This window comes from Pinus tabuliformis, chromosome 3_2 (assembly GCF_031772625.1).
Source record: "Pinus tabuliformis cultivar Carrire ecotype Pingquan chromosome 3_2, CPIR1, whole genome shotgun sequence".
Classification (NCBI taxonomy): Eukaryota; Viridiplantae; Streptophyta; class Pinopsida; order Pinales; family Pinaceae; genus Pinus; species Pinus tabuliformis.
This window is the reverse complement of record NC_142302.1, coordinates 934,923,261-934,948,545: the sequence shown is the minus strand read 5'-3', so window position 1 is coordinate 934,948,545 and position 25,285 is coordinate 934,923,261. Positions and strand designations below refer to the sequence as shown.

At 37.2% G+C, this 25,285-nt stretch overlaps 1 non-coding gene across 1 annotated transcript; it reads right to left on the bottom strand.

The window, feature by feature from the left end:
* Positions 1-6,529: 6,529 nt before the first annotated feature.
* TRNAD-GUC (transfer RNA aspartic acid (anticodon GUC)) lies at positions 6,530-6,601 on the bottom strand. Its single transcript has one exon. It is a non-coding gene; the product is annotated as a tRNA-Asp (tRNA).
* Positions 6,602-25,285: the final 18,684 nt, after the last annotated feature.

Below are 25,285 nucleotides of genomic sequence, written 5' to 3'. Positions count from 1 at the left end.
GAAATCCAACTCAAACTGTGAGGCGAGTGCCTCACCATCTGGTCCCTTTGAGGATCCTTTCTTGGATTTCGTTTGTGGACAATTCATAACATAATGGCCCACCTCATGACAATGAAAGCATCGCACTTTCAATTTGTCAAACTTCTTCCCATGATCAGAAGAACTCGATTTGGGATGGGATGCCTTCCCTTTCCCTTTCCTAGCTTTACTCGGTAAAGCTAGATTTTCTTCATTTTCTTGTTTTGTTGAAGATCCATCTCTAGTGCTTCTTCTAATCTCATTCTAGATCAGATCTGACCAAAGTCATTCCCAATCAGGCTGTTTCTCTCTTCCATTTACTGAGTCTTGGTACCTATGCCAGCTCTTAGGAAGACTAAGGAGAGCAAGAATCACCATGTCATTTTCGGCAGTCATGATCCCTACACTTCCAAGCTTATCCCAGCATGTGGTGATATTGGTCAGGTATGTTGAGATCATGTCTCCCTTTTCACACTTGATTTTCCAAAGCTTGTCTTTCAGTGCCAGTTTCCTGTGATCATTGTTGTTCTGATATAGATCCTTCAATGTTTTCCACATCGAATACGATGTCTCTTTATTCTACGAATACGTTGTGTTTTTGTAAATTTTAAATGGAAGAATGAAAAGAATAAAATGATGAAAAATATGTATGTCACTTCTAAATTTCAGTGTAAGCATAAATTGTTATTGACAATGTACATTGATTTTTGTGTTATAGTAATTCAATCTATTAATGTTTAAGAGAAAGAGAGATAAGGTATGACGTTTACTATAATATCTCGAGCCAAAGATTTAAATGGTTTATGATTTAGCCTGTCCTTTTCATATAATCAATATGAAAAGACGACAAAAGTAACAAGGGTGACAATAAAAATAGTAGAAGAAAATAGTTTGTCACTTTACATTCAAAGTTTTAATTTCATCATTTTTCAGCATTAAAGTTATTCACAATATTTATCATCTCAAGAAACTAAGGTAACTAAGAAAATTTAAAATTAAAATGACGAGATTAATCTGAGACATATTTAGCATATTTAAAACATTATATTAATATTAGATGATTTTACATAGTATTGATAAAATCAATGATTCGTTCAGTAGAATTTCCTTGGCCTCACACGAATGAAACCAACATAGATCCATGTTAGCTTTGGATCTATCAAGCACCAAGAGGGATAAAATCTCTCGAGGTGAAAACCTTTTCTCAGGTTTTGGACTCAAAAAAGAGTTTTGCACATCAAGGGATTTGATTCCTCTCGTTGCTTGCTATATAACAAGCCTATGGGCCAAATTATTATTAATACCATGCAAGAGAACATTATCAGTGCTAATATTATTATTATTAAATTTACTAACTTTTCATTAATACAATATTAAATTTGTTATATTATAATATATATTAATATATATATTAACTCTAGATATATATGGGAAATAAGAACAAAGACATATTGTGATAGAGGTGGAGAAATAGGGGGAATCACAAGGGAGAGATGGAGATAAATTGAAGGAGAGGGGAGAAAAGGAATGAAGAGAGAGTGAGAGAGGGTGAGAGGAGTGAGAGAGGTAGAGAAGGGTAAGAGAGGGAGAGGGAGACTTAAAGATTGAGATGGGAGAGAGAGAAGGAGGGAGGGAGAAGGAGAGAGGGAGGGAGATAGTGAGAGGATTAGAGGGAAGAGGGATATGATGGAAGAGAGAGGGAGGTAGTAGAGAAAGGGAGAGAGACGAAGGATGAGAGAGAGGACTTTAGAGAGAGGAAGAGAGAGGGAGGGATAGAGATATGGATTTGGAGGGGGAGAGAGGGGGGTAGAAGAAATGCATAAAGAGAAATAAGTGGAGAGAGAATGAGTGACAAGGGAGAGATGGAGAGAGAGTCTCTATGTTTAGGGTTGAGATAAAGAGAAATATAAGGAGAGATGGATACAAGGGGGGAGAGAAGGAGAGAGAAAGCGAAGGGAAGTGGGAGAGAGGAATGACGAGATAGAGGACTTGAGAGAGAGGGAGAGAGTAATGGGGGAAGAGAGAGGATTGTAGGGGAAAGAGAGAGAGAGAGGACTTTATAGAGAGGAGGAGAGACGGAGGGATAGAGGGATGAAGTTGGAAGGAGAGAGAGGGATGGTAGAACAAATACATGGTGAGTGAGAAGTAGAGAGAGAGATGGAGTGAAAAGGGAGATATGGAGAGAGGATGTGCATGTTTGGGGGTGAGATAAAGAGGAAAAGAAGGAGAGATGGAGAGAAGGGGGGGAAAGAGAGATATAAGAATATAGTAACAGAGTTCGAAGGTGAAGAGAGAGAGAGAGAGAGAGAGAGAGAGAGAGAGAGAGAGAGAGAGAGGTGGCAGAGAAAGGGAGAGAGATCACTTCATCATCTCTTAAAGGAAGGACTTCATCTACCTAAGACTTACAGTGTCGTAGAATAAGTACAAGGCGATAGTACTATGACTTTACCATGATTTCGATTTGATAATTTACGATCTCTTTTCTAACCTGTGTTTTTCTCAGCACATGGAATTGTTAATTGTAATATTTGTTTTCAACTACTTGGTTGATAATCTACTTGATATTATGAAAGTTATGGATCATTCAAGATCTATAGAGAGAAATGATCTCTCTAGATGATGTTTTCTAAATAGTGCGTTGAGCACTAGAGTAGTATATTTTTGTCTCTCTCTCTCTCTCTCTCTCTCTCTCTCTATCTCTCTCTCTCTCTCTCATTAACTGTGTGCATTTTAGGATTTTAATTCTATTATATTAATTGACAAGGTCATTTCCACCAAGCTTATTACATAAAATATAGTAAAATTATAGATACTACAAAATACGCAGTCTTCAAATCCATCTGATGGATCTTCCAACCCATCTGAGCTGATAGTGCCAACATCGGTCTAATGGATGAGTACCTTGCTACAGGAGCGAAAGTCTCATCCTAGTCAATCCCCTCATCCTATGAGACACCACGGGAAACAAACCTTACCTTATGTTTCTCAACACTACCATCAGCCACCTGCTTTACCTTGTAAATCCATTAGGAACTCACCATTGACATGTCTGCTTGTCTTGGGACAACATCCCACACACTGTTCTGAATGATAGAGTCGTACTCCTCTACCATAACATCAAGCCAGACTGGTTGCTGCACTACATCCTCGAAAGAAACAAGTTCGATCACTACACACTCCCCAACCAAGGCCATGTAACTAGTGTAATGCCCAGGTGATATCCTCTGTCTGCACTGAGAGGATGTCTGCCCCACATTCTCTCGCGCATCTAGCATTAACTTGTCAGCTTCCATTGAGTGTTTCTGCCAATCTCTAGAAGACTTTGCATGAGTGGATGTCTCCACTACCGGATCCTTTGCATGCGGCTGCTCCATATCAGTATGAGGTTCCTCCTCCTTTGGAACCAAAAAGTTCCTCCTCTGCATGCAACTTGAGCTCCCTCTCAAGTGATACCCCCATGGCTTTCTACTCGTCAAACTTCAGATCTCTGCACACCACTGTCTTCTGACTGGTAGGCAGGCACACCTAATAGTTGTGGGGTGTATCAGTGTACCCCACAAGTATCCCCAACTCAGTTATTGGATCTAACCTCTTCCAAGCATCTTCGGTCACATGGCAATAAATTGATGATCCAAATATCCTGAAGTGACTTACATCTTGTCGCTTCCCAGAAAAGGCCTCCATTGGTGTCTTCATCCCCAGTATACGGTGCGACTTCTATCCTACAAGTATACTATTGTATTGCATGCCTCACCCCACAAATGAAGTGGTAGGCCTTGGTCATGCAACATCGCTCGAGCTGCTCCCACAATACATCGGTTCTTTTTTCAGCCACCCCATTCTATTGTGGGTTATGGGGCGCTGCCAACTTCCGTTTAATTCCTTCTACTATGCAGAAGTCCTTAAACTATTGGGAGACATACTGTCCACCCTTATCGCTTCGAAAGGCTCTTATTTTCTTTCCAGATTCTTTCTCTGCCAAGGCTTTGAACTCACAAAGCCTCAAGAAGGTCTAATCCTTGTTTTGAATAAAGTAGATCCAAAATCTACAAGAAAAATAATCAATAAAAATAACATAGCACTTTTGTTCAGTGATGGAGGCTATAGAGAATGGTCCAAATACATCTATCTGAACTCGTTCTAGGATTGCTCCAACTCTACTCTATCGATCCTGAAAGAAATATTTCGCAAACTTACCCAAGGTGCAACCTTTGCATGTATCCACTCGCTCCAGTTTTCCCTTAGGAAGTATGGTAGAAATTTGCTGCATGATCTTCAAGGCCCCATGGTGCAAGTGGCCCAATCTTCTATGCCATACCTCGCCAACATCTTGGCTCTGCACCACCTCTACTTTGGAAGTCAATGCCGCACAGTCATCTACCTCTAGCTTGTAGAGATTCTTTACTCGAATCCCAATACACTTGGTCTGTCCAGTGCTGATATTCCTCAGGAATACCTTTCCTTTACTAAATACTACATCATAGCCTTTATATTCTAGCATAGCAATGGACACAAGATTCTTCTTTAGACCCAGTGCATAGTTTACATAGTGAGGGTGAGAGGAGCTCCATGCTCCCTCGGCAACACAACCTTACCTTCACCTGAAACATGGTACTTTCCATCATCGCCCATCTCGATGCACATCTGGAGATCCTTCTCCTCTAGGGTACTTAATAGATTCTTGTCACCTGACATGTGGAATGAATCTCCATTGTCCAGGTACCAAACACATCCCCCCATGGATGAAAACATGCATGCGATTAGAGAGAAATCCAACTCAAACTATGAGGTGAGTGTCTCACCATCTGATCCCTTTGAAGATCCTTTCTTTGATTTCGTTTGTGGATAATTCGTAGCATAATGGCCCACCTCATGACAATGAAAGCATCACACTTCAGTTTTTCGAACTTCTTCCCACCATGGGAAGAACTCGATTTGGCATAGGATGCCTTCCCTTTCCCTTTCCTAGCTTTACTCACTAAAGCTAGATTTTCTTCATCATCTTGTTTTGATGAAGATCCATCTCTGGTGCTTCTTATTATCTCCTCCTACATTAGATTCGACAAAAGTTGTTCCCAATCAGGAAGTTTCTCTCTTCCATTTACCGAGTCTTGGTAGCTATGCCAGCTCTTAGGAAGACTGAGGAGAACAAGACTCACCATGTCATTGTTGGCAGTCGTGATCCCTACACTTCCATTTGTTGGGCCTTAGATTTGGTCTTATTTTTGCTTTAAGAAACTTACTAATCCATCTATTTTCCATCCATTTTCCCTTCATTCATCCCATTTTGATGTATATTTGATATCCATTCAGGTATTTAATTTTAATTTTTCAATTTCTAAAGTTTTTATGAAAGTTTGGTTTTTAGTGCAAAATTGGCATATTCAGAAATTCCCGTAATAGCTCTATGGTTGATATGGTTGCAGGACACTTGGGCACGAATTAAATACATAGATGGACAGCTTGGGAACTAGGACTAAGCCAACTATGCTTAGTTCGAACAGAACAAGCTTTATTAGGCCCATTTGGTGCTAGTCAATCATGACTAGTCATTCAGAAATCCCATAGAAATAGGGCAGTTTTGAGATTCTATAGGATTGGTCATATTTCTTGGGATGGGAGTAATGAATTCGACTTAGATAGGTGGATGAGAGTAGATGGGTTTTTTTGAGTGAATATAGATCAGTTTGTTTCATGAGACTTCTTATTTAAAAGCCAAAACTTTGATGGCTTATGTATTGACTTATTATACTCTTATGCTGTGACACCTTTGGATTGAAGAGTTAATTTGAAGACTTGTGTTATTATTATTTTGTTGTTCAATGCTATGGATGTGTGAATGAATTTAAGCTTCTGATATCACCTCTCAAGTGTGCAAGGCAAGGGTGGAGGGCCCCCATTCCAAGCTAAGTACACTTCCTTGTTAACTAGTTTTATTTCTTGTAATCTGGTTATTGTAGAATTGGTTTTTCAAAGCTTTATTTCAGATTGCTTTATGGTTCATGCATAGTGATTGATTTCATTAGTTCTTAGCTTATTCAACACTTTATCAAGTTGGAAAAACAAGTGTTCAAGTTGAGCATCCCTTCTACTAAAATGATGAATTAAAACTAGTTTCCTTTGTTTGCATGCAAGTAGTTTCTTATTGAGATTTTGATATTGAGATGAATGAATTATGATGGAATACCTTATGTGTCTCTTAAGTTAAGAGCTTCTTTCATTAATAATTTATCCATCTTAAGTTCTTGGTTTTAATCTCTGATTCATTAAGTGGTAATTGAGGCAAAAGTGGACTTCTTGAGTCAAGAACCATTTCAATGTTTTTCCTCTTTTAAACTAATTGAATTACAGTTGTAGTATGTATTACTTTAAGCTTTTGAATAACTTATCTTTCAAGGTTTGATTACATCTGATCTTCACATATAGTGAACTTGCCTCAAAGCATAAACAACCTAGATTGATAAGAAATAATTGTGTTAATTTAAGTACACAAATTAGCTCAACATTTTGGCGCCGTTGCCGGGGATCGAACCCGGGTCACCCGCGTGACAGGCGGGAATACTCACCACTATACTACAACGACCAAATCCGGTTGTAGATAACTTCCTGACGAACACCTATTTGCCATAACAGTAAAAAAACCATGGTTTGCAGACATTGCAAACTATTTATATTCTGGAAAGTTTGCAAAGTTTCTCTCTTCCACCATCAAATGGAAATAGGTACATCCTAGTATGTACAGATTATGTAACCAAATGGGCAGAGGCTAAAGCAGTGAACAGAGCAACAGAAGATACAGTGGTCACCTTTCTTTTTGAAGAAATCTTTGTCAGATATGGAGTACCTAGACAAATTGTAACAGATCAAGGAGCACAGTTTACATCAAAACTGGTACGAGATCTAACAGAGAAATACAAGATCAAACACATGAAATCTACACCATATCATCCTCAAGAAAATGGGCAGGTTGAATCAACAAATAAAGTCCTAGAAAATATCATGACAAAAACAGTACAGCTGAACAGAAGAGATTGGTCTGAAAAATTAAAAGATGCACTATGGGCCTACAGAATCACATGGAAGAATACAACTGGTTTTAGTCCATACCAGTTAGTATATGGAAAAGAGGCCTTATTGCCTATAGAGTTTCAGATACAAACATACAGACTAGCAGCTGAACTAGGACTAGACCTGACTGAAGCACAGCAGCAACAGATCATGGAACTGAATCAATTGGATGAGCATCGTCAACAAGCCATAGAACATACTACATTGGTGCAACAACAAAGAATGAAGTGGCACGACAGATATATAAAAATAAAGACATTTCACAAGGGAGACTGGGCATTACTTTTTGACTCCAAATTCAAATACTTCAAAGCAAAGTTCACAACACACTGGCTAGGCCCATATGAAATTGACGAAATCTTTGACAATGGAGCAGTAAAGATCAGGACAATCGACCAGGACTCCACCTCATTTATAGTGAATGGACATAGGCTCAAAGTTTATAATAGGCCTATCAGTAAAGAAGCATTTATGAAACAACTGATAGAAGATACAGAACTGGAAATCATGGCACACCAGGCTTAGCCATCTTCGAGTCTTGTAGTTGAATAATATATATATATATATATAAAATATAAAAAAAAAACATATAAAAAAGAAACAAATAATTTGTTTGCTAGTGAAAACTAGGAAACTGGCACTTAGCAAACACGAATTCATAGGGGTAAACCAGGGCAACTTGGACTCTATGAATTCCTTATTCTTGTTCTAGTTTTCTCACATAATTTCAATGCAGGAACTCTCCACAAACAACTGACTTGAGGGCAAGTCACATCCTAAACAAGGGGGAGAATTGCATCAGATCTTTAGCTGGAAAGCTGAAGTATAGAAGGAACTTGTATTTTCAACAGAGGGACCTGAAATAAGAAATCATTGCCGAGGGACCTGAAAGGCCTGCCAATGTCAAAACAACATGTAAGCATTGCAGAGGGACCTGAAACGAGAAATCATTATAGAGGGACCTGAACAACAATTCAAGAACCAGAGCATGAAGAACAAGGAGCAGCAATAAAGTTTACTTTTTAATCCATCTACAACATTTGATCAATTGATTTCATCCCACTTATACAAACATCATCCAGGGGAGTATATGTATAGTCATTTTGTGCTTGAAAATTCAAATTTTTCTTAGAAATTTTTAGTCTTTGTTAAGTTGAAATTAGTACTTGAGGATATTCATTATCATTTCATATCTTATATTCCCTATACATACCCTATAACCCTTATACATCATATTCCATTTCATTTCCATACATATTCCCTATTTATTTCATGATCATTAACCCCTAAGTATTTTTCTTTAGAAGCTTAAAAAGACCAAACTGGGACAACTTTTCAACCTGCACATACAACTCAAGAATTAGTGATGGTGATAATTTTAAATATGACCCAAGATGGTCATTTTAAAATTATAAAGATGTGCTATATAATCAAAACAAACAAAAATCATGCGCTATATGAAAATCAAAGCAAATATATACCATATGAAACTATATGCCATAGTCCAAATGGTTTGCATGCGCTATAGTCATACATATATCATAACCCAAAGCGCATATATATATGATATAAGTTAAAGCATATATATATATATATATATATATGGTATAAACTTAGGGCATGAAAGGAAGGGCGCATATAATACAAGGTATGGTGTATGAAGGGAAGGCCGCGCGCAAACCATATGGCACGACTGTGCATATAAGTTAGGAGTATTGTGGCGGGGTATTGTTTAAATGGTAATTGCATATCAAACTCATTGCAATACAAACACATGATTGAATATCATTGCATATGAGAACGCATGAGGAGCACGGGAATGAATACACGACGGTGGCAATTATATTGTATGCAGCCAAAGGTTAAGCAATGAATGAAACAACATCACCAAAACGACAAATACCGGCCAGCACACAGGTACGGGGTCAACACCATGGCATGGCAACTGTTTGTCATTGGACACTGCACTGTACAAGAGTTATGCGCATGCCTTTCAAATTAGAACGATGATTCGGCCATCCTCATGACACAGTTGGGCGATTGGTCAAATAGGACACCCATACCAACCACGCACTGTAACACCAATAAACGAGAAGCGCACAGTACACCCATGAAACGGTCATGAACCGATCGAATTCTTGCACTGTTTAACCTCATTCTTCATTGCCGAATAGCTCATAGTGATGGTGTTTGGAGCTACAAACTAGTGAAAAGGAGAGTGAAGTGGGTTTAGGCGGATTTAAGAAGGAAAATTATCCCGACTTTAATGACAAGTGATCACCGATTTTCGGGATTTATTCAGGTAATGGAATAGTTTGTTTAAGTTCGGCAAACAGTGGAGTATAGTTGTGAACTATCTGTTATTAATGGTTACATTATTCTGCCCTTGCCACCAGTCAGTTGAACGATTGAACAGGGATTTGGAGCGCCGGTTAATATTCCTCAGCGCTCGTTGACAACCAGGTAACGCTGAAACCACAACAATAAGTCGGTTGATTCACTGCGTAAATTATGGCATAAAATACTAGTGAATCGCACAGCATTTAAATATAAACTCATTGCATGGATAACACATTAGGGTATGGAATCATGTGTGAAGTTTTAACGACGTGCCGTGTTGTAAATCACAACGAAATCTATGAACAGAGGAGGCACCGAAATGTGATTTTTGTGGCGTGTTTGTGTTGCATGGCACTATTTGTTGTTGGTTGAATGAGCGATGTTGGTTGAAATGTGCACCATTAACTGATTGGGCATTGTTTTGATTGCAAATTTTGTTTTATTGCGCGCTGTCCTCATTCATATCACTGATATATCATATGCATGGAAACGGCCGAATGGTAAACAAACACAATGGATATGTCTCTGTTATAAACCTTTTGCTACTGCGCGTTTTTTTTTTGACCAAAACAAGGGATTGAAGTTTATGTGGGCCGAACGAGCCATGTCATGTTCAAACAAAGAGCTGTGCGATTTAGTTGCTGTGTAATAAGACCGAGTTTTGATTGCCAAAGGGAGTTCATTTGCCGAGCCATTTAAAACTCATTTTAAATGCGCTATTTTTCTTTTATTTTTGTTTTGAGGCCGAAAGCATTTTGGAAATCTTCAAAATTTTTATGATGAGGCCGAAAGCATTTTGGCAATTTTAAAAAATTTTATGATGAGGCCGAGAGCCATGTGCATGCTCTGTTGGTCAAAACACTGCTTGTTTTTAATGATTGTACATACACAGTGAAAATATGGCTTGATTTTGGTGACAGTATACACAGTGTAGGGTAATGAGCATACATGGAACAGTATGAAAAATTGTTTTCATATGTATTTTGTTTACAAGAACAGAGATTAGCGAATTGACAGGGATATACAGGTGTTTGAACAGGGAGTTAAAACAGTGCTGCTGCAGAGAAAGAGTAAACAGAGGTTAAGGAAATCAGAGTTAAATTGTTGTGAGGAGGAAGGTAAGCTTCTTTGCTTTCAAAATTTCATTTTGAAAAAGAACAATAGTTATAAATTTTTATTGTCAAGATGAAATTAGTAACAGCAGAGGCATACATTCATTGGTTTTCAGAAACAATGTCAGCCAGAGTAGAGCCAAAATTTCAGATAGAGAGCTGGGGGAAAGAAACTATAGAAAAACTTTACCAAGCGGGGATGATAGGCTTTTTACAAAAATTTGATGGCCACTCTGAACAGATAACCAGGGACTTTATAAATAATTTCAGTCAGGACCAGACACGGGTAGGAGATGTTATTATTCCTGTAACTCAGGAATATCTTTCCCAAGCTTTAGATCTACCCATGATAGGTGAGAAATATTACAAAGGCCCGTACTTCAAGGAGAAAGCATGGACTTTCTTTCTTGAGAAGAACCGAAAAGGGACTTTTGATAGAACAAAAGGGATACCAAGGGAATGGTTCAATGAACCATGGGGTGAGTTGGTTTTGGTCATCCAGAAGTTTTTGACTTGTGATAGAGGATATAGTGTTGCCCACTTGTATCATGTCAGGCTTCTACAACATACTAAGGGAGAGGATAGGATTAACTTGCCATATTTCCTATATAGGAGCCTCTTGAGAATGATTGAAATATTAAAACATGAACACAGGCCTAAAGCAAGACAGATTTACCACCAAGGATTGATCAAAATCCTAGTTGAGTATCAGGTGAGGTCACAAGGCATAATATGGAGAGAGTTCATGTCTAAAAATCAGTTCATTGAACAGATTAATGAAGTATAGGATAAAATAGAGCAGGAAAACAGAGGATTGATGAATTCACCCTTGTATCCCAGAACAAGAGCTAAACAGCAAAATAACATGGCCATGCAGGAGAATGAAACATCTATTATGTCTATTCCTAGAAGATTTAGGAATAAAAGTCCCATTGACTTAGACAAGGAAGTAGAAACATATTCCCCAAGACAACAAGAAGAAAATGACATTGCACAAGAAGTATTTGAGAGGGATTCTTCATATGATGATGTAGCAGCAGCATCATTGATGAAAATAGCACAAGATTTTGAAAAAGAAATCAATTTGGGAAGAATCAGGGACTTAACTGACCAATTGAAAATTAGCAAAATCTTGGAAAAACAATTAAAAGAGGAAAACAAGGAAAATAAGAAAGATAATGCTAAGTTGGTCAAGGCAAATGAAAAGTTAAATGAAGAATTGGGGAGACTGAAACGGAAAAATGATCTGCTTTCTAAGCAAGCATTTAAATGGCTAAAGGAAAAGAATATGTGGCAGGCAAAGTATGAAAAACAGAAGGTAAAAGCAGCTTTGTTCAGGGATAGACATGACACAGGTTTGGATTGTTTGGTCAGGGCAGCACAACAGGAAGCATCTACAGGTACAACATCTACTACAGAGATAAGAAGGTCAAAGAGGAGTAAGCAAGCATGGGGACATGCTTGATGATAAGCAAGGGAGAGATGTTGGGCCTTAGTTTTGGTCTTATTTTTGCTCTAAGAAACTTACTAATCCATCTATTTGCCATCCATTTTCCCTTCATTCATGCCATTTTTATGTATATTTGATATCCATTCAGGTATTTAATTTTAATTTTTCAATTTCTAAAGTTTTTATGAAAGTTTGGTTTTTAGTGCAAAATTGGCAGATTCAGAAATTCTCGTAATAGCTCTATGGTTGATATGGTTGCAGGAAACTTGGGCACGAATTGAATGCATGGATGGACAACTTGGGAACTAGGACTAAGCCAACTATGCTTAGTTCGAACAGAACAAGCTTTATTAGGCCCATTTGGTGCTAGTCAATCATGACTAGTCATTCAGAAATCCCATAGAAATAGGGCAGTTTTGAGATTCTATAGGATTGGTCATATTTCTTGAGATGGGAGTAATGAATTCGACTTAGATAGGTGGATGAAAGTAGATGGTTTCATTTGAGTGAATATAGATCAGTTTGTTTCATGAGACTTCTTATTTAAAAGCCAAAACTTTGATGGCTTATGTATTGACTTATTATACTCTTATGCTGTAACACCTTTGGATTGAAGAGTTAATTTGAAGACTTGTGTTATTATTATTTTGCTGTTAAATTCTATGGATGTGTGACTGAATTTAAGCTTCTGATATCACCTATCAAGTGTGCAAGGCAAGGGTGGAGGGCCCCCATTCCAAGCTAAGTACACTTCCTTGTTAACTAGTTTTATTTCTTGTAATCTGGTTATTGTAGAACTGGTTTTTCAAAGCTTTATTTCAGATTGCTTTATGGTTCATGCATAGTGATTGATTTCATTAGTTCTTAGATTATTCATCACTTTATCAAGTTGGAAAAACAAGTGTTCAAGTTGAGCATCCCTTCTACTAAAATGATGAATTAAAACTAGTTTTCTTTGTTTGCATGCAAGTAGTTTCTTATTGAGATTTTGATATTGAGATGAATGAATTATGATGGAATACCTTATGTGTCTCTTAAGTTAAGAACTTCTTTCATTAATAATTTATCCATCTTAAGTTCTTGGTTTTAATCTATGATTCATTAAGTGGTAATTGAGGCAAAAGTGGACTTCTTGAGTCAAGAACCATTTCAATGTTTTTCCTCTTTTAAACTAATTGAATTAGAGTTGTAGGATGTACTACTTTAAGCTTTTGAATAACTTATCTTTCAAGGTTTGATTACATCTGATCTTCACATATAGTGAGCTTGCCTCAAAGCATAAACAACCCGGATTGATAAGAAATAATTGTGTTAATTTAGGTACACAAATTAGCTCAACACCATGCTCATCCATGCAGGTGGTGAGATTGGTCAGGTATGTTGAGATCAGTGCCAGCTTCCTCTGATCATTGTTGTTCTGATATAGATCCTTCAATTTTTTCCACATTGATTACAGTGTCTCCTTCCCATGGAGGCTTGAGACATTGTGGTCTTGAACTCCCTCCAGGAGGATTCTCCTTACTCTAGCCACATATTTCTTCCATTCTGCCAATTCTTGGGCATTAGCTGCTATAGGCTTGGGGACTTCTTGATCAATGAATTCCTTCAAACTTTTCTCCTCTAATACCGCTTCCATGCAATCCTTCTAGGCTATATAATTCGAGCTACTATCGAGGGCATACTCGAGTATCAAACCACTGAACACCATTGGTGAAATCGAGATGTGATAAGCACTTGATTTCTATAATCAAGAACTTCAAACTTCAAACTTCTCCCTCCTTGTATATTGTTCTTTTATTTGACCACCTATGCTTCGATACCATGTAGCAATTTCCACTGTAGATCACCTGATAATCCAATATACTAAAGCAAAATGCTAGATCTAATTCTACAACAAACTTTGCGGAAGCTTTATCAATGTGAGCAAGATCAAATAGAACACATATACTAGAGAATGAGAAGTCATACACATGAAACACAGAAGAATGATCTGGGGAAAGCCTCAACTAAAAACCCTGATCTCTGTATTATCATACAAGTGAAAATAGTCCAAACTACACCTAGACTTAGCTCGGAAGCTATCCAACTACCAATTCAATCCCTCAATATAGCTCACAGGCTGAATAGACACAACATATGCCTTCCCTTAATCTTCCAAGCCTCCTATTTCGTTGCACAATTTTTCTTGGGGTCCAATGATGCCATTTGTGTGAAGTTTGGCCTCATACAACTCATTGAACTCAGAAATAACTGCACAATCCCTAAGGAATAAATTCCTTCTGGATGCAAGATATATTCACAATGGAATATTCGTGCAACTGATAGTACACTGTCCCACAATCTTATCTCAACTGGGTCTCTAACAGAACTGACATGCATGAGTTATTTATGAGAGAATATTCAATTATCTGAAGTGCAGTAGTTACATGCATGCATGCATTAACTAACTAAAATCACAATCAGTTCCTCCAACTGTTGGAACTGATCTAACTAGACTTAACTCAGTTAACTGAGCTAACTAATTACAACTCATCATTATCTCTTTAACTAAGGGATAAATCCTCAATCAAAGGAATAATTGTTGCATGTACTCACATAGACTTCATGTTTGATTTTCCTCAACTAATTAACTCAAGATGAATTAATTAATTATTTTACAAACAGCTGCTAAGATCAAATTCGAATTTTAATTCACAATTTTAGTTTAGCGACTAACTAAAATGTGAATGTATCCCAAAATGCGATTTAAAGCAATGTTATTTTTAGCACTTCTATATTTACCATTTCTTGTTGCTATTTTCAACAAATTGCACTAATAATAAAGATATTAACTTAGTTTCATTAAAAAATCGATTTCTCTTTAGACATATCATTTAATCTCATGAACCTTTTTCCTAGGTATTGAGATCATGTTCTTATAGAATCATTCTGACATTCTGTTTTTCATAAGATCAACTTCTTGGACTTCTTCTATATATTTTTCCTATGGAATCACCCTTTTGAAAGAAATATCTCTTCCTTTAAGCTAATCTTTACTTTCTTTGAGCCTACCAAACACCATTATTTCTTACTCTCCTCTCATGAACTAACCTAAATTCCTTCTCCTTTTCCCTTTTAACCATCACAACTTTCAAAATTTGTTCAACTTTCAGTCCTCCAATGATCTTAACATAACAATCGATCATATTCTTTTATTGGCTTTACATGTTTTCTTCCTCAGTAGCTCCTCAACTTTTCACTTTGTTGTCATATGCCTAACTTCTTGTCTTCCTACACAAAAACGTTTATGTTTCCCACATACACACTTATTTATGCCTACTTTATCTATTCTTTCCCTTCTTACCATTATTCCTACTTCACTTCTACACACTCAATACCTATAAAATCTATATTTTCACGTACATATAGGTAATCCTACATAAATAAAGATTTTAATATAAATAATAATACTTAATAAAACCATGAATCCCACATTCAAAAGGACTCCATTAAACTAGTTTAATTAATTAATATGACTTTAATTAACTATTGAAGCACCATGAGTCACACATGATTATAAAATAGAATTAATTTAATTAATATTTTTAATTAGAAAAATTAACAAGAAGGGCACATGTTCGGTAATAACCAATGTGCTAATATGAGTAGAGTATGCATGCAAGTGTAAATAGATGATAACACTATTACAAAACTAGGAAATAACCTAATCATATATATGCAAAATGAATTGAGAATGTTGTTTTTCTCTAGTGATAGACATATTTAAAAAGCATATAAGTGATGCACATATATGTGATTAAGGAGATGACCTATAAAAAACACATATAAGTGATTAACATATAGGTGATTAGGGATATATTAATATCTATGAAGGATTATCTACATGTACATGAAAATGTAGATGTTATAGGTAATTAGCGTCTAGAAGTGAAGTAGGAATATAGGTAAGAAGAGTAAGAATAGATAAAGTGGGGATAAATAAGTGTGTATGTGTGAAATAGAATTTTTTTTGTGTAGGAGGACAAGAAGTTAGGCACATTGCAACAAAGTGAAAAGTTGATTTTAATGGGTCCCACTTGAAGGTAGATAGGCAATGTATGTTTTTCTAAAAACTTCCTTTTTCTGAGTAGGAAGGATGTATCTTTTAGTAATAAAATAAAAGCAAATACATTTATGAAATAATTCTAAATCTTATTTATTTTTTTGGATTTAGAAATCAAATTATAATGTATATTGATATTATATTTGAAATATGGAATATATCTTAGTTTTAAAAGAAGTGATTTTTGGTCAATAAAGTTGTTTATTAATGAGATTTTAATATAAATAATGATACTGAAAAAAACCATGAATCTCACATCTAAAACATCAAACTAATTAACTAAGGTGAATTTAATTAATTATTCAAACAAAAGCCATGAGTCACACATGATTTCTAAAATACAAATAATTTTATTAATTTAATTACATTAAAATTTAGGTTAGTTCATGAGAGGAGAGTAGGAAATAATGGTGTTTGGTAGGCTCAAAGAAAGTAAAGATTAGCTTAAAGGAAGAGATATTTCTTTCAAAAGTGTGATTGCAAAGGAAAAATATATAGAAGAAGTCCAAGAAGTTGATCTTATGAAAAACAAAACGTCAGAATGATTCTATAAGAACCTGATCTCAATACCTAGGAAAAAGGTTCATGAGATTAAATGCTATGTCTAAAGAGATATCAATTTTTTTAATGCAACTAAGTTAATATGATTATTATTAGTGCAATTTGTTGAAAATAGCAACAAGAAATTCTAAATATAGAAGTGCTAAAAATAGCATAACTATAAATAGCATTTCGAGATACATTCCAATTTTAGTTAGTCCCTGAACTAAAATTGTGAGTTAAAATTCGAGTTTGATCTTAGTAGCTGTTTGTAAAATAATGAATTAATTCATCTTGAGTTAATTAGTTGAGGAAAATAAAACATGAAGTCTATGTGAGTACATGCAACAGTTAAAGAGATAGAGAGATAATGATGAGGAATTTATCCCTTAGTTAAAGAGATAATGATGAGTTGTAACGTATATTGATATTATATTTGAAATATGGAATATATCTTATTTTTAAAAGAAGTGGTTTTTGGTCAATAAAGTTGTTTATTAACAAGATTTTAATATAAATAATGATACTTAAAAAAAACCATGAATCTCACATCTAAAATGTCAAACTAATTAATTAAGGTGAATTTAATTAATTATTCAAACAAAAGCCATGAGTCACACATGATTCCTAAAATACAAATAATTTTATTAATTTAATTACATTAAAAATTAACATGAGCCACCCATGTTTGGTAAAAACCAATGTTCTCCATATCCTTGATAGTTATATGTGACTAAGGAAAAAATGCATTAAAGAAGGAATATAAATGCTAACATGAGTAGAGTATCCATGCAATTGTGTATATGGATGATAACATTATTACAAAACTATGAAATAACCCAATCATGCATATGAAAAATGAGTTGAGACACGTAAAACACACATTTTTGTGAATGAAAACATATTAATAAACACACAATAACAAATCTGATGCATGCCCAATAGGAAAAACACAAATAAGTTGTATTGATAATGTTGTTTTTCTCTGTCCCCATGATAGACACATATAAGTGATTCACATATAGGTGATTATTGATATATTCATATTTATGTAGGATTACCTATATGTACATGAAAATATAGATTTTATAGGTATTGAGTGTGTAGAAGTGAAGTAGGAATAATGGTAAGAAGGGAAAGAATAGATAAAGTAGGCATAAAATAACTGTGTATGTGGGAAACATAAACGTTTTTGTGTAGGAAGACAAGAAGTTAGGCATATGACAACAAAGTGAAAAGTTGAGGAGCTACTAAGGAAGAAAACATGTAAAGCCAATAAAAGAATATGATCGATTTTTATGTTAAGATCGTTGGAGGACTAAAAGTTGAACAAATTTTGAAAGTTGTGATGGTTAAAAGGGAAAAGGAGAAGGAATTTAGGTTAGTTCATGAGAGGAGAGTAAGAAATAATGGTGTTTGGTAGGCTCAAAGAAAGTAAAGATTAGCTTAAAGGAAGAGATATTTCTTTCAAAAGGGTGATTCCATAGGAAAAATATATAGAAGAAGTCCAAGAAGTTGATCTTATGAAAAACATAATGTCAAAATGATTCTATAAGAACATGATCTCAATACCTAGGAAAAGAGTTCATGAGATTAAATGATATGTCTAAAGAGAAATCAATTTTTTCAATGCAACTAAGTTAATATGTTTATTATTAGTGCAATTTGTTGAAAATAGCAACAAGAAATGGAAAATATAGAAGTGCTAAAAATAGCATTTTGGGATACATTCACATTTTAGTTAGTCGCTGAACTAAAATTGTGAATTAAAATTCGAATTTGACCTTAGCAGCTATTTGTAAAATAATTAATTAATTCATCTTGAGTTAATTAGTTGAGGAAAATCAAACATGAAGTCTATGTGAGGACATGCAACAATTATTCCTTTGATTGAGGAATTTATCCCTTAGTTAAAGAGATAATGATGAGTTGTAATTAGTTAGCTCAGTTAACTAAGTTAAGTCTAGTTAGATTAGTTCCAATAGTTGGAGGAACTGATTGTGAGTTCAGTTAGTTAATGCATGCATGCATGTAACTATTGCACTTCAGATAACTGAATATTCTCTCATAAATAACTCATGCATGTCAGTTCTGTCAGAGACCCAGTTGAGATCAGATGGTGGGACAGTGTACTATCAGTTGCAGGAATATTCCATTGTGAATATCTCTTGCATGTAGAAGGAATTCATTCCTTAAGGATTGTGCAGTTATTTCTGAGTTCAGTGAGTTGTATGAGGCCAGACTTCACACAGGTGGCATCATTGGACCCCAAGAAAAACTGTGCAAGGAAATAGGAGGCTTGGAGGATTGAGGGAAGGCATATGTTGTGTCTATTCAGTCTGTGAGCTGTATTGAGGGATTGTACTGAGAGTTGGATAGCTTCGGAGCTAAGGCTTTGTGTAATCCGGACTATTTTCACTTGTATGATAATACAGAGATTGGGGTTTTTAGCTGAGGCTTTCCCAGAGTATTCTTCTGTGTTTCATGTGTATGATTTCTCATTCTCTATTATATGTGTTCTATTTGATCTTGCTCAAATTGATTAAGCTTCCACAAAGTTTGTTGTAGAAGTAGATCTAGTATTTTACTTTAGTATATTGCATTATCAGGTGATCTACAGTGGGAATTTCTACATGGTATCGGAGCATAGGTGATCAAAGCAAAGAACAGTATACAAGAAGGGAGAAGTTCAAAGTTTCAAGTTCTTGATTATAGAAATTGAGTTCTTATCACATCTCAATTTCACCAATGGCATTCAGTGGTTTGAGACTTGAGGATGCCCTTGACGGCAGCTCGAATTATATAGCCTAGAAGGATCGCATGGAAGCAGTATTAGAGGAAAAAGGTTTGAAGGAATTCATTGATCAAGAAGTCCCCAAGCCCGTAGAAGCTAATGCCGAAGAATTGGCAGAATGGAAGAAATGTGTGGCTAGAGCGAGGAGAATCCTCCTAGAGCGAGTTCGAGAACACATTGTCTCAAGCCTCCATGGGAAGGAGACACCGTATTCGATGTGGAAAACATTGAAGGATCTATATCAGAACAACAACGATCAGAGGAAGCTGGCGCTGAAAGACAAGCTTCAGAAAATCAAGTGTGAAAAGGGAGACACGATCTCAACATACCTGACCAATCTCACCACCTGTAGGGATGAGCTTGGAAGTGTAGGGATCACGACTGCCGATAATGACATGGTGAGTCTTTCTCTCCTCGGTCTTCCTAAGTGCTAGCATTGCTACCAAGACTCAGTAAATGGATGAGAGAAACTGCCTGATTGGGAATGACTTTGGTCGGATCTGATGTAGGAGGAGATAAGAAGAAGCACCAGAGATGGATCTTCATCAAAACAAGATGATGAAGAAAATATAGCTTTAGTGAGTAAAGCTAGGAAAGGGAAAGGGAAGGCGTCCCATCCCAAGTAGAGTTCTTCCCATGGTGGGAAGAAGTTTGACAAATTGAAAGTGCAATGCTTTCATTGTCAGGAGGTGGGCCATTATGCTACGAATTTTCCAAAAACAAAATCAAAGAAAGTATCCTCAAAGGGATCATATGGTGAGGCACTGGCCTCACAGTTTGAGTTGGATTTCTCTCTCGTCGCATGCATGGTTTCATCCATGGTGGGATGTGTTTGGTACCTGGACAGTGGAGCTTCATTCCACATGTAAGGTGAGAAGAATCTATTAAGTACCCTGGAGGAGAAGGATCTCCAGATCGGCATCAAGATGGGCGATGATGGAAAGTACCATGTTTCAAGTGAAGGAAAGGTTGTGTTTCAGAGGGAGCATGGAGATCCTCTCATCCTCACTGTGTAAGGTATGTACTGGGTTTGAAGAAGAATCTTGTGTCCGTTGCTATGCTAGAAGATAAAGGCTATGATGTAGTCTTTAGTAAAGGAAAGGTATTCCTAAGAATATCGGCACTGGAGAAACCAAGCGATTTGGGGTTCGAGTAAATATTCTCTAGAAGCTGGAGGTAGATGACTGTGCTGCATTGACTTCCAAAGCAGAGGTGGTGCAGAGCCAAGATGTTGGCGGGGTATGGCATAGAAGATTGAGCCACTTGCACCACGGGGCCTTGATGATCATGAAACAAATTTCATCTGGAGTACCTGAGGGAAAACTGGAGCGAGTGGATACATGCAAAGGTTGCACCTTGGGTAAGTATGCAAAATCTTCCTTTCAAGATCGAGACAATAGAGTTGGAGCAATACCAGAACAAGTTCACACAAATGTATGTCGACCATTCTCTACAGCCTCCATCACTAAGAAAAGGTGCTATGTTTTTTTATTGATTATTTTTCTTGTAGATGTTGGATCCACTTTATTCAAAAGAAGGATAAGACCTTCTTGAGGTTTTATGAGTTCAAAACCTTGGTAGAGAAATAATTTGGAAAGAAAATAAGAGCCTTTCAAAGTGATGAGGGTGGAGAGTATGTCTCCCAATAGTTTAAGGACTTCTGCGTAGTAGAAGGAATTAAACGGGAGTTGAGGGCACCCCATAACCCACAAAAAAATGGGGTGGTTGAAAGGAAGAACCGATCTATTGTGGGAGCAGCTCAAGCGATGTTGCACGAACAAAGCCTACCACTTCATTTATGGGGTGAGGTATGCAATACAACAGTATACCTGCAAAATAGAAGTCGTACCATATACTAGGGATGAAGACACCAATGGAGGCCTTTTACGGGAAGTGACAAGATGTGAGCCACTTCAGGATATTTGGATCATCAGTTTATTGCCATGTGACCAAAGATGCCCAGAAGAAGCTAGATCCAATAGCTGAGTTGGGGATACTTGTGGGGTACACTGATACACCCCACAACTATCAAGTATTCCTGCCTACCAGTCAAAAGATAGTGGTGCACAGAGATCTAAAGTTCGATGAGCAAAAAGCCATGTGAGTATCACTTAAGAGGGAGCTCAAGTGACATGCAGAGGAGGAACTTTTGGTTCCAAAGGAGGAGGAGCCTCATACTGATGCAAAGCAGCCACATGTAGAGGATCTGGTAGTGGAGACATCCAATCATGTAGATTCTTCTAGAGATGGGCAGAAATGCTCAATGGAAGCTGACAGGTTAACGCTAGACGCGTGAGAGAATGTGGGGCAGCCATCCTCTCTGCGCAGATAGAGGATATCACCCGAGTGTTACGCTGGTTACATGGCCCTTGTTGGGGAGTGTGTAGTGGCCGAACCTTCTTCTTTTGAGGAAGCAGTGCAACAACCAATTTGGGTTGATGCTATGGTAGAGGAGTATGACTCTATCATTTAGAATAGTGTGTGGGATGTTGTCCCAAGACTAGTGGACAAGTCAATGGTGAGTTCCCGATGGCTTTACAAGGTAAAGTAGGTAGCTGATGGCAGTGTTGAGAAACATAAGGCAAGGTTTGTTGCCCTTGGTGTCTCAAAGGTCGAGGGGATCGACTAGGATGAGACTTTTGCTCCTGTAGCAAGGTACTCATCTATCAGACTGATGTTCACACTATCAGCTCAGACATGTTGGAAGATCCATTAAATGGATGTGAAGACTATGTTCCTTAATGAGAAGATTGAGGAAGAGGTGTACATTGAGCAGCCTGAAGGATTTGAGACCTTCAATCATGAATCGCATGTGTGCTGACTCAAGCGAGCATTATATGGGTTGAAGTAAGCACCTTGTGCTTGGTACACCAGGATCGAAAACTATTTCACCGGGTTGGGCTTCACTAAGAGTGAAGCATATGAAAACCTTTACCACATCATGGTAGAAGGTAAGCCATTGATCATTGTAATTTATGTTGATGATCTGATTTTGATAGGTGATGATCAGTTGATCAATTCTTGCAAGGAGGACCTTGCAAGAGAGTTTGAGATGAAAGGCATGGGCCTCATGCACTACTTTCTAGGCATGGAAGTGTGGAAGAAGGATGGGAAAGTATTTGTGTCTCAAGGCACGCATGCCAATGAGATACTCAGGCGATTGCACATGGAGAAGTGCAAGCCCATGCAGACTCCTCTAGTTGGTAACTAAAGGAAGGAGGATGATAATTCAGGGGAGTTAGTAGCTGCTATTATTTATCGACAGCTTGTGGGTTTGCTAATGTATCTAGTGAACACACAACCAGATTTGTGCTTTGCGGTGAACCAGCTGAGTCAAGCTATGGTTCATCCTACCAAGCTATTTTGGAAGGCAACGAAGCATGTGCTGAGATACCTCAGAGGCACATTCCAATTTGGATTGTGGTACAGACAGATAGAGGGATTGAAGCTTCAGCGGTTCACAGATGTCGATTGGGTAGGGAGTCCATCAGACTGGAAGAACACTTCTAGAGGAGTCTTCAACATTGGTTCAGTTGCAGTTTCTTGGTATAGCAAGAAATAGAGGTCAGATGCACTTAGCTCAACAGAGGTTGAATACATGGCTACCAGTCAGGAAGGATGTGAGGCCATTTGGATGCGGAAGATTCTAGTGGGATTGTTTGATCAGATGATGGATCCAACCGTGATATGGGTTGAAGCAAGCACCTCGTGCTTGGTACACCAGGATCAAAAACTATTTCACCGAGTTGGGCTTCACCAAGAGTGAAACAGATGAAAACCTTTACCACATCATGGTAGAAGGTAAGCCATTGATCATTGTACTTTATGTTGATGATTTGATTTTGACAAGTGATGATCAGTTGATCAATTCTTGCAAGGAGGACCTTGCAAGAGAGTTTGAGATGAAAGGCATGGGCCTCATGCACTACTTTCTAGGCATGGAAGTGTGGTAGAAGGATGGGAAAGTATTTGTGTCTCAAGGCATGCATGCCAATGAGATACTCAGGAGATTGCAAATGGAGAAGTGCAAGCCCATGCAAACTGCTCTAGTTGGTAACTAAAGGAAGGAGGATGATAATTCAGGTGAGTTAGTAGCTGCTGTTGTTTATCGACAACTTGTGGGTTTGCTAATGTATCTAGTGAACACACGACCAAATTTGTGCTTTGCGGTGAACCAGCTGAGTCAAGCTATGGTTCATCCTACCAAGCTATTTTGGAAGGCAGCGAAGCATGTGCTGAGATACCTCAGAGGCATATTCCTATTTAGATTGTGGTACACACAGATAGAGGGAGTGAAGCTTCAAGGGTTCACAGATGTTGATTGGGTAGGGAGTCCATCAGACCAGAAGAAAACTTCTTGAGGAGTCTTCAACCTTGGTTCAGTTGCAGTTTCTTGGTATAGCAAGAAATAGAGGTCAGATGCACTTAGCTCAGCAGAGGCTGAATACATGGCTACCAGTCAGGAAGGATGTGAGGCCATTTGGATGCGGAAGATTCTAGTGGGATTGTTTGATCAGATGATGGATCTAACCGTGACATATTGCAATAAAATCAGAGTTGTATCAAACTCTCTGAGAATCTAGTGTTTCAGGATAGGTCCAAGCACATTGATATCTATTACCATCATCTTCGAGACTGTGTGGTGAAGAGGATCATGTTGTTGTTGTATGTTTCAACCGAGGAGCAATATGCAGATATTTTGACTAAGGCATTGTCAAAATGCAAGTTTGAGTTCCACAGAGACAAGGTTGGGGTGACTGATAATCCCTTTCTTATTGAGAGGGAGTGCTGAAAATAGCAGCAAGAAATGTTAAATATGGAAGTGCTAAAAATAGCATTGTTATAAATATCATTTCGGGATGCATTCCAATTTTAGTTAGTCCCTAAACTAAAATTGTGAATTAAAGTTTGAATTTGATCTTAGCAGTTGTTTGTAAATTAATTAATTTATTCACCTTGAGTAAATTAGTTGAGGAAAATCAAACATGAAGTCTATGTGAGGACATGCAACAATTATTCCTTTGATTGAGGAACTTATCCCTTAGTTCAAGAAATAAGGATGAATTGTAATTTTGAGTTGTAATTAGTTAGCTCAGTTAACTAAGTTAAGTCCAATTATATTAGTTCCAACAGTTGGAGGAACTGATTGTGAGTTTAGTTAGTTAATGCATGCATGCATGTAACTATTGCACTTTAGATAACTGAATATTCTCTCATAAATAACTCTTGCATGTCAGTTTTGTTAGAGACCAAGTTGAGATCAGATGGTGGGACAATGTACTATCAGTTGTAGGAATATTCCATTGTGAATATCTCTTGCATTCAGAAGGAATTCATTCCTTAAGGATTGCGCAGTTATTTCTGAGTTCAGTGAGTTGCATGAGGCGAGACATCGCACAGGTGGCATCATTGGACCCCAAGGAAAACTGCACAAGGAAAATAGGAGGCTTGGAGGATTGAGAGAAGGCATATGTTGTGTCTATTCACTCTGTGAGCTGTATTGCGGGATTGTACTGAGAGCTGGATAGCTTCCGAGCTAAGGCTTTGTGTAATCCAAACTATTTTCACTTGTATGATAATACAAAGATCGGGGCTTTTAGCAAAGGCTTTCCCCAAAGTATTCTTTTGTGTTTCATGTGTATGATTTCTCATTCTCTTTTATATTTTTTCTAATTGATCTTGCTCAAATTTGTAGAAGTAGATCTAGTATTTTACTTTAGTATATTGCATTATCAGGTGATCTACAGTGGGAATTTCTACACAATTCCTTGCAAAATTTATTAACGTTAGTAATGTATCCACGGTAAGTAGATCACATCTTAATATTAAATGAATTTAATTATGCTTGTTGATTCAATTGA